Source organism: Nicotiana tabacum, chromosome 3 (genome assembly GCF_000715075.1).
Source record: "Nicotiana tabacum cultivar K326 chromosome 3, ASM71507v2, whole genome shotgun sequence".
Lineage (NCBI taxonomy): Eukaryota > Viridiplantae > Streptophyta > Magnoliopsida > Solanales > Solanaceae > Nicotiana > Nicotiana tabacum.
In genome coordinates this window covers 136,625,292-136,632,289 of record NC_134082.1, presented here as the reverse complement: position 1 = coordinate 136,632,289, position 6,998 = coordinate 136,625,292, and positions in this window count along the sequence as shown.

The window sequence follows — 6,998 nt, the reverse complement described above, 5'->3', positions numbered from 1 at the left end:
ATCATCTCTCTTGTTTTGATAGGCTCAATCCCAAGGCCTTACCTATTCTCGTCACCTCCTCACTCACCTTTTCTTATTCTTTCCCTGGTCTACCTAAAACTTTGTCACTCTACCATACTTTAGCTTGCGACCTACACGTATTTATTCATACTACTCGCAACCTTTATTTTATTTGTTAGCACCATAGATTTTCTTACTCTATTCTAGAACATCAAGCGAGACATCACGTCATCTTTAAATCTAACCTGATGGTAACCTGATCTCAAGTCTATCTTCGAGAAGCACTTGGCACCATGAAGTTGGTCGAACAAGTCATCAATTCTAGGAAGAGGATATTTGTTCTTGATCGTGACCATGTTCAGCTGCCTGTAATCTATACACATACATAGGGAGCCATCTTTCTTCTTCACAACTAGATCGGTGCTCCTCAAGGAGAAGTGTTGGGTCTAATGAAACCCTTATCTAACATATCTTTCAACTTCTCCTTAAGTTCTTTTAATTCTGATGGTCCCATCCTGTAAGGAGGAATAGATATTGGTTGCTTACCCAACACTATATTGATGGAAAGTTAATTCACCTCTCTGGAGGAAGACCTGGAAGCTCATCTGGAAATATGTGAGGGAACTCATATACTATTGGAACTTATTCAAGAGTCAGCATTCCCTTCTCTATGTCTCAAACATGAACTATATGACATAAGCATCCCTTGGCGATGATCTTCCTCGTCTTAAGGTACGAAATAAATCTACCTTTTGGCGATGTAGAAACACATTTCCATTGTATAGCTAACCCTTCTAGAAAATTGAACCGGACCTTCTTCGCACTGTAGTCAACATTAGTATAGCAAGAAGATAACCAATCCATACCAAGTATAACATCAAAGTCAACCATTTCTAACTCAATCAAGTCAGTTGTAGTACTACGGTTGCCAATCACAACAGCGCAACCTCTAAAACACGCCTAGCTACTAATGAATCACAAACTGGGGTGGCTACCTCAAAGTTTTAATTGCATCTAGTTCTATCCCAAACTTAGTAACAACAAAGGGAGTAACATACGATAGAGTAGAACTAGGATCTATTAATGCATACATATTATGAGAATTCACTGATAATGTATCTAGACGACCAACCATAGTGTAGGTGTGATTCTTGGGACCACCTGTAGTAGGAGCTCTACTTCGGCCTCTACCATGGCCCGGTGGTGTATGAGAAACTTGCCCTTGCGGGTATGCTAGTGCTGAAGAAGCAACAACTGATCTCGCTGGCTGAGTTGCATTGCTAACACCCCTAGATGAGCAATCCCTCATAAAATGGCTTGAATCACCACAAACATAACATGCATCTACACCCATATAGAATCGGCCCAAATAGTGTCTACCATAATCAGGACACCTAGGGTAAAGTGAACCGCCTTGACTAGAAACACCTCGATGATGGGATTCTGAAGCCCGTGATGCCTGACTAACTCTAGGCTGTGGGGTTTGATCAGATCTCAGCCCCTAAAATTGTGAAGGAGTACTAGCTGTTGGCTGCCTGAAACTCTGTTGTCTACTAGAACCAGATGTCTCACCAAATAAACCTGAAAATCTGCCTCTCTTGTTTGAGCTTCTATATTTGTCAGCCCTCTACTTCTGTTTCCTTTCCTCAAGTGTTAAGGCAAATGCTTGAATACATGCAATGTCCACAACCGACTACATAGATACAGTCATACACTTATTTAATAAGTGATGACCAAGTCCCGCTACATACCAGTGTACCCTGTCCTCCATGTCTGATACAATTGTAGGAGCAAACCTCGCCAAAGAATTAAAGCGAAGGTTGTGTTCTGCAACACTCATACCCCATGTCTCAATAATAGGAACCGATCCAATCATGCTCTATGTATCTTTGTAGGTAAGTAATGGCAGAGGAATGCCTCTGAGAACTCTCGCCATGTAGCTGGAGCAACATTTGCTCCCCTAGACATCTCCCAAGTGGTATACCAACCTGTTGCTAGATCTTGTAATCTATATGCTGCCAATTCAGCTGACTCTCTATCTGTGGCATGCATACATCTAAGGGCTCTGGCTACTTTGTCTAGGAAATCCTAGGGTTCCTCTGCTATACTAAATCCCATGAAAACTTGAGGCTCTAATTTGAGAAAATCATGAATACTAGAACCCGTATCATCACTTCGAGGACCTGTATGCTGCCATCTAGCCTGAGTAGCTACAATTCTAGTTAACAATCTGACGCCTCTCTCATGTTGTCATGTTAAGGAGCCAGAGGTGCGGTAACTAGAGCACCCCTAACCTCTCTCTGAACAGACGGAGTCTGTGAAACTCCGGATGTAACCTCATGTTTGGACTTCTCATGCTCATCTAACTTAGGGGGTACTCTGCTAGTACCCTGGCTAGCAACGACTTTTCCCTTCTAGGCAGATGTAAGTCTCTTTGGCGACATTGCTGCATATAAAACGTTTTGTTAGAAGGCTAAATTTTTACAACATAGCTCTATTACATGATCTAGAAAATAAGGAAGGACAACCATCCTATGATGCCCTGAAGCCTCCTATTTATAAGTGTGGCGCGCAACACACTCATAAACGAGACTCTACTAGATACGGCCTATAGACACCCTAGAACTAAACTACTCTGATACCATGTTTGTCATGACCCAACCTAGTGCCATGACAGATAAACGACACTAAGTGCTGATCATCACTAAAACTACTGATAATCTACTAATCATGAATATAACTGATAAATTGAACAAGCAAAAACATGGCTGATAAGAACTGTACAATTTGGAAAGCCAACAGGGCTAACATAAGATGACATATAAAAACATACTAACTGTACAAGTGCATATTTACAAGCATCTGGGAGTGTTAAACTGAACAAGTACTGGACGGAACAAGGCCCTGTCATACCCAAACTAGCTAACTATACACATACCAAAAAATAGGTAACTCTGGGAGTAAGCGGAGTGACTCCAACAGCTGGTGGATAGCCTACTGATGTGGCTAAAATGTTGATCTATCTGTACCTACACGACATGAAATGCAGTGCCCCAAAAGGGACGTGAGTATGATATGTACAAAGTATATAGGGTGGAAAGCATAGGTAAAGCATACTAAAGTATGACTGTAAGATGGAAATCTGAATATAAGTTGAAAGCTAAACAAGAGTCGAAACTAGCAACTGATTTGGAACTGAACCGAAGTTTAAGCTGAAAATGAACAACTATCTAAACTGGTACATGTCTGGTGTTATGGGCTATATCCCCCCCAATCAGGTAATTGTACAACTGAACTAGCCTTATGTATAGTCATGCAATGCAAACTATAGCTATATACACCTATATAACATGCCTGACTGGTGTTATGGGCTATATCCCCCAAGCAGGCAAATATATTATCAATAGGCCCGACTGGTGTTATGGGCTATCTCCCCCCAGCATATAATCAACAGGCTTCACTGGTGTTATGGGATATACCCCCCATCATAATCAATGTAAGCATGTATAAGGCATAACATATGTAGCAACATCATATGGACTCAAGAGATCATGAATGAAACCACAAATGGAATCACAAACGTAACCTAACGCTTGTCGTTCATAAGTTGGAAGAAGGAGCCTATCCCTATTTTAGGGAGAAACTGAGTATGTACATGAGATACTAATGTTAATTAACTTGTTAGGATCCTTCTATAATCAATTTAGAACCAAGGTACTCAAGATTTGTCCAACTCTTCGAATTTCTAAAAAAATTGGCAAAGTTTCTCCTAAAGCTGGATGATCCTCAACAACAACAACAAGCACCACAATATACACGGGAATGGATACCTGTACAAGATGATAACATCAAACTAAAGAATATCCAGTTATCCACAATAGTGTCAAACGATCGACAAAACGGAATTATGAATGTAATGTCGACTCATAGTGGCTAACTTGTGGCATGAAAGTCTAAATATGATTTAGGAATAATCTAAGCATCAACACATGACAATTAAGCTTACATAATCTTAAATGAATCTATTAGTATCATATGGGGGGTTAGGTATACATAAAATATCAAAGGAACAGAACAAACGGAAGTCTGGATGGCATAGGCCAAATCTGCGATTTGCCCTTTTGTTTTTGTTGTGTTTTGAAGTTCCAATCTAAACTATTTTCTTCCATAATTTACATATGGAATTGAATAATATAAAAGGATACTATACATGTTAGATACTTCCCTTTAACAACCTTTAAAATTTCATGAAGAAAGTCTAGAACATAGCTAAACCAAATCATGCCGAAAACGAAACGAAGACCCTACATACCTCTTTGTTCTTGCTTCAAAACCTTGTTCCCTTTGATCCACATCCTTATTTATGCTTGTATATATAAAATACAGAGGTGACAAGATTCCTTAGCCACGAAGCTCTTTCCCAAATCTTGAGTTATACGAAGAAAAAAGGACGGCAAAGTCTTACCTATGTTGTAAGGATCACATTGATGTGTTCGCCTCTTGACTTAGAGTTGCGGATGATGGAATTGCTTCAAAACCCTAAGGATGTATTTAGGATGTCTAGAGAGACTTTTTAGGTCTGATTTTGGTCTAATTGAGCCTTAGAGATGAAGGCTATAACTTTATATATCAAGATAATCCTCAACGACCTTGTTGGTCCCAAAGGGAGCTGCTTGCGCAATCTTGCAAAAATACGAATATCTCTCTACTCCGATGTCATATCAATTAACGGTATAATGCGTTGGAAACTATACTTGTATATATTCAATTTTCTGGATGGATCACCTCGTAATTCCAATTACATTGAGAGAAAAGCTCAGTAATATTATACCTAAATTTTAAGTAAAATTATGAACGTAACTTGCGACAACTTTTTCCGACTTTTGTTTCCTAACTCGTTTGACTTCAAAAATTTACACACGACTATAATACGACTAAAATACCTCATAGTATCACCTCTTTATCATGTTAATAACCCTAGTATCACTCTAAAAGTATGGGTTATAACATTCCCAACTTGCCGTTTCGACGAAACTTATTTTCTTCGCTTGTTTAGCTTCTAAACCTTCCAACCCTCTTGGTACTTGCTGTTCATGATGTTAAATATTTGTAACCTCCAAGATAACATGATTAACTTACTTTATGTAATTTTAAAGATAAACTCATTTTCAAGCTTACATCAATTGGCTTACGATGTACTTTTACGTACGAAAACTTGAGGCGTAATACGTTGTTTGAATGATATTTCAGTAATAAGGACCTACTTAAACATATCAAAGATAAGGTACTTAGTTTAAAAATAAAACTTTGGGATAAAGAAAGAGATGGAGGGGTAAAACAAAGGGATATCCGGCCTGAGAAGTGACACAGCCAAGAATAAAAAATGTAGAAGTGAATGGTATTTTTGGTGTAAGGTAACCCTTTTCTTTTTAATTTTTATTTATTTAAGTTAAAGCCCCCTTTTAAAGTTTTTTTTAATGAAAACGTGTAGTAATACTTTTAATTTTAGAGTTCAATACCCCCTCCCCTAAATCCAAAATCGGATCCAAGAACCTACTTATGGAATTACATTGAATTTTTTATTATTGTAATTCTGGAGGTGGCGATAGTAGTGCTTCTGCTCAAACTTCTGCCCGTGACCATAAAATAATTTTTAATTTTAGGTTTATGCATCTGGATTTTATGATATTTTAATTTTTATTTCTCCGATGCTTTTGATGGTAGGACTTCCATTGGACTTAATATTTATCATATTTGTAACTTGAATTTTTATCTTTAATTATTGTTTTATAACTCAAATATAATTTAATATTAATTAACAATATTATGTTTAAATATATTTATTAATATGGGTACATACGTACTGTGTGTATTTTAAGACTAGTTATCAAAAAAATTGGTAGATTTATAATAAATAAAGAAAACTTCAATTTTTACTTTGGACGAATTTAAAATCAAATTTTAGTAGTAATTGGCATTAGCGGTGGTTCCATTAATTTGGAGTACTAGTTCTCCACCTTTAGCAAAGCATTCATACATTTTAAGAGTAAACTAAAAAACAAAATAGCATTATTCTTTAGACTAATCATATTGCATTAAATAAATATTAAAAATCACTCCTTATAACTCTAAAAAGTAGAGCTAAAAGATATTTCTCTATGTTAAAAAGTAACTCTCCAAATTCAAAGATTGGGCTTGAGTAATTTAGGTAGATAACCTTGGTATTAGTTGTTAACAGGCAAAGACGCTCACCTCTACACAAAATGTAAGATAGTTTGTTATTGGCAAGTTGGAAGTTGGATTCTTCCCATATCGGAAGAAAGAAGTTCCGTGCCTGTCATATGAAACACTCCTGGGACCAACCTTACTCGTACCATGCTTGTTAGCCTCGGAACTGATCATTATGAAATAGCACATAACAGGCACGAGATTGTCTCAACAGGCACGAGACTGACTCAACAGGCACGAGATTGTCTCAACAGGCACGAGACTGACTCAACAGGCACGAGATTGTCTCAACAGGCACGAGACTGACTCAACAGGCACGAGATTAACTCAACAGGCACGAGATCCTAGAGTTAATTATTTATTTGAATTTAAATTCAAAATTCGAATAAATAGTCGTGTCTGTTTGTGAAACAAGACATCTTTTCTGAAAGGGTCTATTGGTTGCCTATAAATACACAAGAATTCCAACGAAGTGGATATAGAAAATCACAAGTGTTACTGCAGGCTTTGTTGTATCCTGAAGAGAATCATTTTGTATTTTCCCTAAATTAGTATACATGAGATAACTCTTTAAGGACAGTCGATTTTCACGCCTCAAAGCTAATTTGATTATTTATTTCTAACAATATTAAAGAGTTATACTGCTATGGAGAAATTGATGTCTGTTGTTGAGAATCCGAAGGAGTTCATCAAACTTGATCGCTTTGATGGAACGAACTTTACCCGTTGGAGAGACAAGATGATATTCTTGTTGTCCGCTCTCAATATCT